Source organism: Rattus norvegicus, chromosome Y, assembly GCF_021556685.1.
Source record: "Rattus norvegicus strain SHRSP/BbbUtx chromosome Y, alternate assembly SHRSP_T2T, whole genome shotgun sequence".
In the NCBI taxonomy this organism is placed as follows: domain Eukaryota; kingdom Metazoa; phylum Chordata; class Mammalia; order Rodentia; family Muridae; genus Rattus; species Rattus norvegicus.
The window spans coordinates 72318239-72330458 of NC_141555.1; positions in this window are offsets into that span (position 1 = coordinate 72318239).

The window sequence follows — 12220 nt, forward strand, 5'->3', positions numbered from 1 at the left end:
CTTACACCATCTTTGGTGCAGGGATGGGTCTTGGAACCTCATAACCGAGTGGGAAAGGCTGATCCAGACCCTTGTTCCTCAGAGACTGCAGGAACTAGAAAATCACTGGTGGACTGTGATAGGGAAAGAGCATGTGATAGGATGTGAATAAAGCACAGAATGCATGGGATTGATATTAGAATTCCATGTGAGTTCCAGGTGTTACTGTGACGCTTCTGCCTTGATGTATCACTCCCCATTTTTTCTTGTCCTAAAGCTCTTAATATTCTTTCCAAGATGATAGTTTTGAAATATTGAGAATGCTACACAATGGAAAATATTTTCTCTAGCCAAATATATTGAAATTATCAATGTCTCTTGAAATTGTATGCAGTTTCCTGGCCACAAATCCTGGGATGCGTTCAATACTGTAAGTTGACTGAACACAAACTGTTTGTGTTACATGCTTTGCTTGTAAATAATTCTTTTGGTGACCCCCAATTAGGTTGTGCAAATGCCTCCTGCCGTTTACAGACATATCTACAACCACCCTTGCTTGGAGAAAGGAGTTAAGTGTTATGCCTTCTTTGAATGAAGAGGAAGATCTAAGGCTACACTCCTCAGAGAAAGAAGAAATCAGGTACTTTTGGAAGAAATACACATCTAGGCAACAATAAATGTTCCAACCTAACCTGTGCAGTAAAGAAATGTATGGAAAATATCACTCCTTTATTATTAGTATTATTCATCATTGTATTTGTTTTCATTTCAAATATTAACCCCTTTCCAGTCCCTGTTAATAAACTCCACGACCACATACTCCTCCTCTTTGTCTCTAAGGGGGTACCTCCCCAAATCTCCCAATAATTCTTGCCTCACCCCTCAAGAATCACTCTTCTTTGAATTTCTTTTCTCTGGGACATCAAGAATCTAAAGGACCAAGTTCTTCCCCTTCCACTGATGTGAGGTGGGCCCGTCCTCTGCTACATACATAGGGTACCAGACCATGTATATTCTATGGTTGGTGGGTAGGTCCATGGGAGCCCTGAGGTGTCTGTTTAATTGATATCATTGTTCTACCTCTAATTACAATAAAATTCAGCTCCATCGTCCCTTCCCCTACATCTTCCATTGGGATCCATAGGCTCAGTTCAATGGTTGGCTGTGAATATCTGCATCTGTATCAGTCAGGTGCTGGCAGAGCCTCTCAGAGGACAGCCACACCAGACTCCTGTTTGCAAGCACATCTCAGCATCAGCAACAATGTCCGGTTTGGTGTCTGCAGATGTCTGGATGGCCTTTCCTTCAGCCTCTGCTCCATATTTACTCCTGCATTTCAATAGACACAGATAACTCTGATTTAATAAGAGATGGGTGAGTGGTCCCATCCTTACAATGTGGTCATGTCTATCTACTGCAGGTGGTGTCTTCAGGTTCAGTTTCACTGTTGTTGTGTATGTTGGCCAATGTCATCAGTGCTGGTTCCAGGGAACCTGTCGCATCCCTAGTATCTGGGACATTCTAGAGGTTACACCATCCTCCACTGTTCCTTCTTTCTATACTCATTCTCCTGGTCCTCTGTGCTTCTCTCCTGTCTCTTCCCACATCTTATCCTGCTCTCCTGTTTTTCCATTTCACTCCCCTCTCCCACATATGGTCCTTCCTCCATGTGCCTCCCATGATAATTTTCTTCCCCCTTCTAATTGGGATTGAAGCAGTCCCTCTTTGTCCTTTCTTGTTAAGCTGCAGAGTGTATATGAGTTTATTGTGGATATTCTGAGATCTTGGGCTAATTTCCACTTACCAGTGAGTGCATGCAATGTATGTGCATTTATTTGTGTTTGTGTTATTTCACTCAGGATGATATTTTCTAGTTTGATCCATTTGCCTATGAATTTCATGAAGTCATTCTATATAATAGCGGAGTACCACACCATTGTGTAAATGGACCACATTATATGAATCTGTGTCTCTTTTGAGGGACATCTGGGTTCTTTCCAGCTTCTGTCTTTTATAAATAAGGCTGCTATGAACATAGTGGAGCACGTGTCCTTGTTGTAAGTTGCAGCAAGTTTTGGGTATATGCCATCGAATGGTACAGCTGGGTCCTCAGGCAGTAAATACTATGTTCAAATATCTGAGGAACATCCAGCCTTGTTCCCAAAGTGGTTTTAAAAACTTGAAATGTTCCTTTCTCTCCGCACCCTTGCCAGAGTCTGTTGTCACCTGACTTTTTATCTTAGCCTTTCTGACTGGTATGAGGTAGGATCTCAGGATTGTTTTGATTTGAATTTCCCCAACGACTAAGGATGTTGAACATTTTTTAGGTGCTTCTCAGCCATTCATTATTCATCAGCTGAGAATGTTTGTTTAGAACTCTAGCCCACTATTAAATAGTGTTATTTGATTCTCTGGAGTAAATCTTCTTAAGTTTTTTGTAAATATTGGATGTTAGCTCTCTATTAGATGTAGGATTGGGAAAAAACTTTTCCCAAACTGTTGGTTGCTCTATGAAACTAATGACAGTGTCCTTTGCCTTACAGAAACTTTGAAATTTTATGAAGTTCCATTTGTCGATTCTTGATCTTAGAGTAAATGCCATTGGTGTTCTATTCAGGTAATTTTCCCCAGTACCAATGTGTTCGAGGCTATTCCCTGCTTTTTCATCAGTTAGTTACAGTGTATCTGGTTTTATGTGGAGGTCTTTAATCCACTTTTACTTGAGATTTGTAGAAGGAGATAAGATTGGACTGATTTGCATTCTTCGACATTCTGCCCCTAATTTGAAAAAGCACAGTTTTTTTTTTTTTAAATGCTATCTCTTTTTCCACTGGATGGTTTTAAATCTTTGTCAATTTTCAAGTGGCCACAGCTCTGTGGGTTCATTTATGCGTCTTCAATTGTATTCCATTGATCTACCTGCCTGTCTCAATACCAATATAATACAGTTTTTCATCACCATTGCTCTGTAATACAACTTTAGCTCAGGGATGGTGATTTCCCCAAAATGCTTTTATTTTTCAGAATAGTTTTCTCTATCCTGGGATTTATTTTATTCCAAATAAATTTGCAAACTGCCATTTCTATGACTGTGAAGATTTGAGTCAGAATATTGATGGGGATTGCATTGAATCTGTAGGTTGCATTTGGCAAAATGGCCATTTATACAATATTAATCCTGCCAATACACGAACATGGGAGATCTTTCTAATTCCTGAGATCTTCAATTTCTTTCTACAGAGCAATGTGTTCTTGTCAAATATTTCTTTCACTTGCTTGGATAAAGTCACACTGATGTATTTTATATGCTTTTTGACTATTGTCAAGTATGTCATTTCTGTAATTTCTTTCTCAGCCTGTTTCTCTTTTGATAGAGAAAGGCTACTGATTTGTTTGAATCAATTGTATACTCTGCCACTTTGCTAAAGTTGTTTATCATGCTTAGAAGTTCACTGGTGGAATTTGTGGGGTCAGATCATCTGCATATAGTGACATTTTGAATACTTCCTTAGCAATATATATCTCTTTACCTCCATTTGTTTTCTAACTACTCTAGTGAGGACTTCGAACACTATATTAAAAAGATAGGGAGAGAGTGGGTGTCCTTGTCTAGTTATTGATTTTAGTGGGATTGCATTTAGTTTCTCTCCATTTAGTCTCATGTTGGCTACTGGTTTGCTGTATATTGCGTTTACTGTGCTTCAGTATGGTCCTTGAATTTCTGATATTTCCAAGACCTTTAACATGAAGGGGTAGGTTCTGTAAAATGCTTTCTCAGGATCTAATAAGATGATTACTTGTTTTGTTTTCATTGAATTTCTTTTTATACTTAGATTAGTATGATTAGTGATCAGGTTCTGTATATTGAACCATCCTTGTATCTCCAGGATGAAGCCTACTTGACCATGATTGATCATTGTTTTGATGTGTTCTTGGATTTGGCTTGCAAGAAATTTACTGAGAATTTTTGCAGGGAAATTCATGAATAAATTGGTCTGAAATTCTCTTTCTTTGTTGGGTCTTTGTTTGCTTTAGTTATAAGAATAACTGTGGCATCAGAGAATGAACTGTGTAGTGTTCCTTCTATTTCTAGTTTGTGGAGTAGTTTGGAAAATATTGGTAATGGTATTCTATGAATGTCAGAGACAATTCTGTACTAAACATTTCTGGTCCTGGGATCTTTGTTTGGGAGACATTTAATGACTTCTTCTACTACTTTACGAGTTATGGGAGTATTTAGATGGTTTATCTGATACTGATTCAACTTTGGTAACTTGTATCTGTCTAGAAAATTATCCATTTATCCCTACCTTTCCCGTTTTGTTAAGTATAGGCTTTTATAGTAGGATCTGATAATTTTTTGAGTTTCCTCATTTTCTATGGTTATATCTCTATTTCACTTCTGATTTTGTTATTTTTAATTTGAATATAAAGGATTTACCTCTTTCTGGATTTTTCAAAGAGCCAGCTAGTGGTTTTGTTGATTCTTTATATAATTCCTTTTGTTTCTACTTGGTTGATTTCAGTCCGGAGATTGATTATTTCCTGCTGTCTAGTCCTCTTGGTGTATTTGGATTTTTATTGGTTCTGAGATTTCAGGTGTTCTGTCATACTGCGAGTGTATCATAGCTCCTGTTTCTTTGTGGAGGCTCTCAGAGCTATGAGTTTTCCTTTAGCATTGCTTTTTTGTGTTCCCAAGTTATGCCTTCATATTCATTAAATTCTAAAAAGTCTTTAATTTTTTTTCTTTATTTCCTCCTTGAACAAGTTCTCATTGAGTAAATGATTCTTCAGCTACCATATATATGTGGGTCTTTGGTTGTTATCGTTGTTATTGAAGACCATTCTTAGTCTGTAGTGATCTCATAGGATGCATGGGATAAATTCAGTCTTCTTGTATCTGTTGAAGCCTGTTTTGTGATGGATCATATTATCAGTTTTGGAGAAGGTACCATGTAGGACTGAGAAGAAAGTGTCAGGAGCCATAACAGGACATGCTAATAACTAGCAGGTGATCATCCTGAGATGGACAGCCTCGGATTATCTTATAATCCACTACTGGTTCACCCTTATTAAGAAAGGCTGTGAGGGATTCATTTTGGGAAAGTTTCCTGCTATTAAAATGCTATTCCTGTTGTTATTATTAGACATATATAACAATCATTGAGTAAGAGCACACCCCTTTGGAGCAGATCTCTGCAGGCCTACGAAGTTGTACTGTCCCGTAGTGATGCTATACATAGAAATAGATGAATCTTTAGTCTTAATAATGATCCTACAATAAGTCATAAAATTATATCAATGGTTATTAAAGCTCTTTTATAGTGGGACTGCTATAAGTCTCTTTCTAGTAGTCAAAATTGCAGTGAAAACTCTGCCAGTCTCCCAGGTGTCAACAGTTAATTGTTCTGAGATAGTGAACAGACTTTCTCCTACTCAGAACAATTCCAAGAGGTTGCAAAACAGTCATCACGGGTTATAAAAAGAGAAGAAGTGATTTGTTACAGGTGCAAGGACAGAGGAAAAGATATTGACTGGGTTTATCTGTAAATAACTTTTGTAAGAACTATGGTTTTAGCTTCATTGAGCCTGTGGAGCTGACACTGCTGATGAATATTTAGCCAGATAATTATTCCTGACGGATATTCATGTAAACATTCTCGGTTGTAAATTATATTTCAATTTATGCTTTGATCTTTCATATGAACTTGTGATGAACATTGTAACATGTGATCATGTATTCTGAAATATGTTTAAGCGCTGAAGAGAAAGAGAAGACACACAGAAGGACTGAGGGAGAAGGACTGAACGGGAAGGACAGCACAGATGGACTGAGCTGGGGAGGGGCTGAGCTGAAAAGTCAGGTTTGAGCTAAGGAGAACTGAGCTTAGTAGAACTGAGCCAAAAAGATCTGGGCTGAGAAGAAATGTATAGAGGAATTACTTAGAGACTATAGGTAACATAAGAAAGCAATGTGCAGAGGAGAAGAGGAAAAGAGAAGAAGCTGAAAAGAACAGAAGGTGCAGGCAGGTTTCTCCTTACCATGGGACAGAACAGGTCATTTTTTCATTTTCTTTTTTTATTAACTTGAGTATTTCTTATTATGTTATTACGTTTCGAGTGTTATTCCCTTTTCCGGTTTATGAGCCAACATCTCCCTAAACCCCTCCAACTTCTTTATGGGTGTTCCCCTCCCCATCCACCCCCCATTCCTGCCATCCCCCCAAAAATCACGTTCACTGTGGGTTCAGTCTTTGCAGGACCCAGGACATTTGATTACATGTTGCAATATTCTCTCATTTGTTTTGCATTTAACAATGTATCTTGAATACATGTGCATGGGGAATTTCTTCATGGAATATCATGCGTTTAATAAATGGTAGTATACTCATTTGTTTAAATAATAACCTAATTGTGCCTTTCACATTATTTTCATTTTCATTAACTAAAGTTCGCTACAGAAAAACAGCATGGACCCTGACTCAGGCACAGTACTCAATGGTGATTATTTACATTATATTTTGTATAAATTACAAAACACATTGTTGGAATGATGTCAAGGCTGTTAAGTAATGTAATACTTGTATAAATACTGCCAAATTTCCATCTCAGAAGACTATAATAAGTATATATTGCCATCAATTTTACATGAGAACCCATATTATACCATTCAAAATTAAATGGTACACATACTTTAAAAAGGTATCAGTTTCTGACTTCTGTCAGTTGTTGAATTAGGGAAAGGATTGACGAAGTTGAAGGGGAGGACAACATCTATAGGAAGACCAGCAGTCCCAAATAATCCGGACTGCTGAGATCTCCCAGACACTGAGCCACAAACCAGGCAGAACACACAAGATTGTGTGAGGCCCTAACTCTTGAGAGACGAAGTCCCAGGGATTATGGTGCCTGGCATGATCTGGGGAGCATCCTCGTGGAGTCAGGGAAGAAAGGGGTGGAATGGGATGAGGAACTGTGCGAGGGGAACAGGAGAGTGTACAATGAAATGAATGTAAATAAATAAAATTATTTATAAAATAGTTTCACTCATAAATCAAATGCTAGGTTCTTTTTAACATCTACATTGCAATTCAATCGTGAAGTTTAGCGTTTTGTGCTTACTGAACTGCATAAGCATTAATCCTTAACTTACTCTTCATGCTATTTGCGAATTTTCTCCTTTGTTATTACATTGCATCAATTGTGTTTGCATATGTAGAAGGCTTACTATTCATTATTTGTGCAGAAAATACATTCAGAATCTTTTTATTTTAATGATCTGTTATGTGTTAATGTCTATGTATAGATTTGTGCACATGAACACAGGCACGTGGGGAGACCAGGAGATGTCAGATGCCATGGAGCTGCTTTTACAGCTGGTTGCAAGTGGCCTGATGGATGTTGGAAAGTGAACGTGTTTGCTCTTAAGAGCAGTAAGTGCTCTTAACCACTAAGCTTATACTACAATACTTATTCCATAATAAAATCAACCTATTTAAAATTTTCTCATGTATTTTAGGGTATCTTTGAACTTGAGACATCTTGCCACATTCTAGGTGCTGAGACCCCATTCAGGCATTTTTTTCCAGTTTTCTTTCCTTTATCATACTAAGATGTGTTGGATTAAATATGTTAATATTATGCAGTAAATCCTTCAAATGTTTACTTATAGAACCTTTGGTTAGTTTCTGTTTCTTTCCTCTGCAATGACTAAATTAATTTTACAGATTGCAGTTCTCTCTTTCTTTACACAATCCATCTCATGTGTTTTTGCTTTCATATAGAATGAAGTAAAAGCCTTTTAATTTTTCTTTGAATAGTTAATGTACTAAAAAAAGTGTTGATTTTCCTATTTTAAGGCCAATACAATACATTATTTCTTTAAAATGTTCCTAGAGTTTTGTTTTTTTCTTTTTCTTATTATCAGTGTTCTCATTAGTCTCATTATTAATATTCGGTGTAAACTTTTTTGTGTTCTGGTCATGTAGTGAAAATAGAAATCTTCCAAACATATATGTGTAGGTATCAAATTTAGGTTCTTGGTTTTTCATGGCATGAAATTTTATCTGCTAAACCACCTCACTGCAACACACTATAACACTTTAAGGTGACATATAGCTCCAGACTGCTTTTATATATAAAATGTTTTTATCATTTGGCTTTTAATAAATAGTTTTGATTACTCTAATATATTTTATTTTCCATGTTCACTTGGTAACTCTAGTATGCTATTTTAATATTTAATTAATAATTTAGTCATAATTATTATGCATTTGATACCTAGGTAATATGAAATAATCTTAGATACAATTGAATACATGCAATTAGTTATCTAAAGCATGAAGCTTGGTACAAAATTTTGTTCATTATTACTATGCATTTGCATAAAACAGAGAATATTTCATCGTCACAATCCTGATGCTTATTTTACACAGTATGACAGCTACCAACTATCTGTGACTTTTAATCACTTAAATAGAGTTAGTATTATATTGTTAAATGATATTTCCCAACCATCAAGTAAATAGATTTTATTTTGCTTCAATTAATTAAACATGCTATAGCAAGAAAATTTTATTTCCTCCTTTTGGTTAAGACTAAATTTAACTTTTAAATCCTCCTGCCTATCATAAAGTCAATATTCTTATACAGGAAGATGTGCCAGGCACAGGTCGATTTCTAGTATAACATGTACTTACAATCATCAGTCTTGTCAGGTTCAAGTGTTGTTCACCTCATGCCTGTAAAACACAATGATCAACATGGCAGGATAACCATAAGGGCAGTGCAGTGGCATAAATAACTTGGTGATAGCCAACATCTCTCTAAATTTGCTTAAGTCCTGTTCAATGAACATGGATGGTCCTGGTAATTCAGCCACATATATAAGGCTATTGAAGCTGTGGTTATGGGGGAGAATTTACAGCCCCTTACTTACTTAAGCCAGTATCATACGTAACAACAATCAAAGCCATGTGTCCTTATATACAGAATTAATTACAGTCTCTGCAACAAAGATCACAGTGAAAATCCCAGCCATAAAAAATGCAGGATAGAAATTTCAAATCCAGTGTCAATGTCTCTATCTACAAAATGTCACTTGATTCAAGGCTGAGGAATATTACAGAAGAGGGGCAAGAAGATTGTAAGAGACTAAAGTTTACTATGAGATGGTGTCTCAAAGTAGCACCAGAAATTACACTCATAATGTCTCACTATCACAACTGCCTAAACAACAGCTGAGGAAGAGAGGGAATGGGGAAGAATGGAAGTTTAGTTTTCTTTCTGTTACAATTCCCTCTTCTTCTTCTTCTTCTTCTTCTTCTTCTTCTTCTTCTTCTTCTTCTTCTTCTTCTTCTTCTTCTTCTTCTTCTTCTTCTTCTTCTTCTTCTTCTTCTTCTTTTTCTTCTTGTTCCTCTCTCTGTCTCTCTCTCTGTCTCTCTCTCTCTCTCTCTCTCTCTCTCTCTCACTCTCTCATTTTTGGATATTTCTCTTTTACATTTCGACTGTTATTCCCTCTCCAGGTTTCGAGTCCATAAATCCCTTAACCCTTCCCCCTACCCTTCTATAATGGAGATCATATCCCCACACGGCCTCCCCACACCTCAACACATTCCCCTACACTGGGGGTCCAAGCCTGTCAGAAAAAAATGTTTCTCATTCCATTGTTTCCAGCAAGACCATCCTTTGCTCCATGCAGTAGGAACCATGGGTCAGACCATGTACAGTCTTTCTGTTGTGGTTTGGTCCCTGGACTCTCTGGTTGGTTGGCATTGTTATTATTATGGGGTTGAAAATCCCTTCAGCTCTTTCAATCCTTTCTCTAATTCCTCCAACTGGGGTCTGATTCTTGGTTCAGTAGTTTGCTGATGGTATTTGCCTCTGAATTCGACATATTCTGGCTGTTTCTCTCAGGAGTGATCAATATCCAGTCATTGTCAGCCTGCACTTCTTAGCTTCATTTATCTTTTCTAGTTTTGGTGTCTGTATATGTCTGGGCTACATGTGGTCCAGGCTCTGAACGGCAGGTCCTTCAGTCTCTGCTATAAAGTTTGCCTCCTTATCCCCTCCTGTGGGTATTTTGTTTCCCCTTTTAAACAAGGAGTGAAGCATCTGAATTTTCGTCATCCTTCCTGAGTTTCATGCATGATGGGTAATTCAAGCATTTTGGCTAATATCTGCTTAACAATGAATGCATACCAAGTGTGTTTTTCTGTGATTGAGTAACATCACTCAGGATGATATTTTCTAGTTCATTTTACTTGCCTAGAATTTCATAAAATCATTGTTTTTGATAGCTGAGTAATATTGCATATTGTAGAGGTACCACATTTCTGTATCCATTCCTCTGTTGAAGGGCATCTGGGTTCTTTCCAGCTTGTGGATATTATAAGAAAGACTGCAATGATCAGAGTCAAATATATTTCTCTGTTGTATGTTGGACCATATTTTGGGTATATGCTCAAGAGAGGTATAGCTGGGTCCTCAGGTCATGGAATGTCCAATTTTCTGAGGAACCTTCAGACTGATTTCCAGAATGGTTGTACGAGTCTGCAATCCCACCAACAATGGAGGAGTGTTCCTCTTTCTCCACATCTTCACCAGCATCTGCTGTCACCTGAGATTTATATCTTAGCCATTATCACTGGTATTATGCACAATTTCAGATTTATTTTGATTTTAATTTCCCTGATGACAAGGATGTTGAACATTTATTTAGGTGTTTTTTGGCCATTTGATAACCTTCAGCTGAGAATGTTTTGTAATTCACTGTACCCAATTTTATTAGTATATTTTTTTGCTTTCTAGGGTCTAACTTCTTAAGTTTTTTGTATATTTTGGATATTACCCTCTATCAGATATAAGACTGGTAAAAAGGTTTTCCCATTCTGTTGGTTACAGTTTTGTCCTAATGACAGTGTCTTTTGCCTTACAGAACGTTGCTGTTTTATGACGCCCTATTTGTCAATTCTTGATCTCAGAGCATAAGTCATTGGTGTTTTGTTCAGGAAATTTTCTCCAGTGCCCTTGTGTTCAGGACTCTTTCCGACCTTTTCTTCTATTTGTTTGAGTGTATCTGGTTTGATGTGAAGGTTTTTGATTCACTTGGACTTTAGCTTTGTACATAGTCATATAAATGGGATAATTTGCATTCATCTACATGCTGACTTCCTGTTGAACCAGCACTATTTTTGGAAAATGCTATGTTTCTTCATTTGGATGGTTTTATGTCTTTTGCCAAATATCAAATGATAGGTGTGTGGGTTCATTTCTGGGTCTTCAATTCTATTCCACTGGTCTGTCCATCTGTCTCTGTATGAATGCCATGCAGTTTTTATTACTATTGCTCTGTAATTCTGCTTGAGTTCAGGAGTGATGATTCCCCCAGAATTTCTTTTATTGTTGAGGATAGTTTTAGCTATCCTGGCTTTTTATTATTCCAAATGAATTTGCAAATTGCTCTTTCTATATCTATTAAAGAAGTGAGTAGGAATTTTGATGGATATTGCACTGAATGTGTACATTGCTTTTGCAAAATGGTCATCTTGACTATATTAATCCTGTCAATCCATGAGCATGGAAGCTCTTTCTATCTTCTGAGTTCTTCCTCAATTTCTTTCTTCAGATACTTGATCTTCTTGTCATACAGATCATTCACCTGCTTAGTTAAACTTACACCAAGATATTTTTTATTATGTGGGACTATTGTGAAGTGTGTGATTTCATTATTTTCTTTCTCAGCCTGTTTATCCATTGAGGAGAGGAAGACTCCTGGTATGTTTGAGTTAATTTTATACCCTGACACTTTGCTGAAGTTATTTATCACATTAAGAAGTTCTCTGGTGGAACTTTTGGGGTCACTTAAGTATATACTATCATATTATCTGCAAATAGTGATATTTTAATATCTTCCCTTCCAGTTTGTATCCCTTTGACCCCCTTTTACTGTCTGGATTCTCTGGCTATGATATAGAGTCCTGTTTTGAATAAGTAGGGAGAGAGTTGGGCAGCCTGGTCTCGTCTCTGATTTTAGTGGGATTGCTTCAAGTTACTCTCCATTTAGTTTGATGTTAGCTACAGGTTTGCTGCATATTTCTTACACTATGTTTTGATATGAGCTTTCAATTCGTGATTTTTCCGGGACTTTTATCCACAAGGGTTGTTGAATTTTGTCAAATGCTTTCGCACCATGTAATGAAATGACCTTGTGCTCCTTATCTTTGAGATTGTTTACATGATG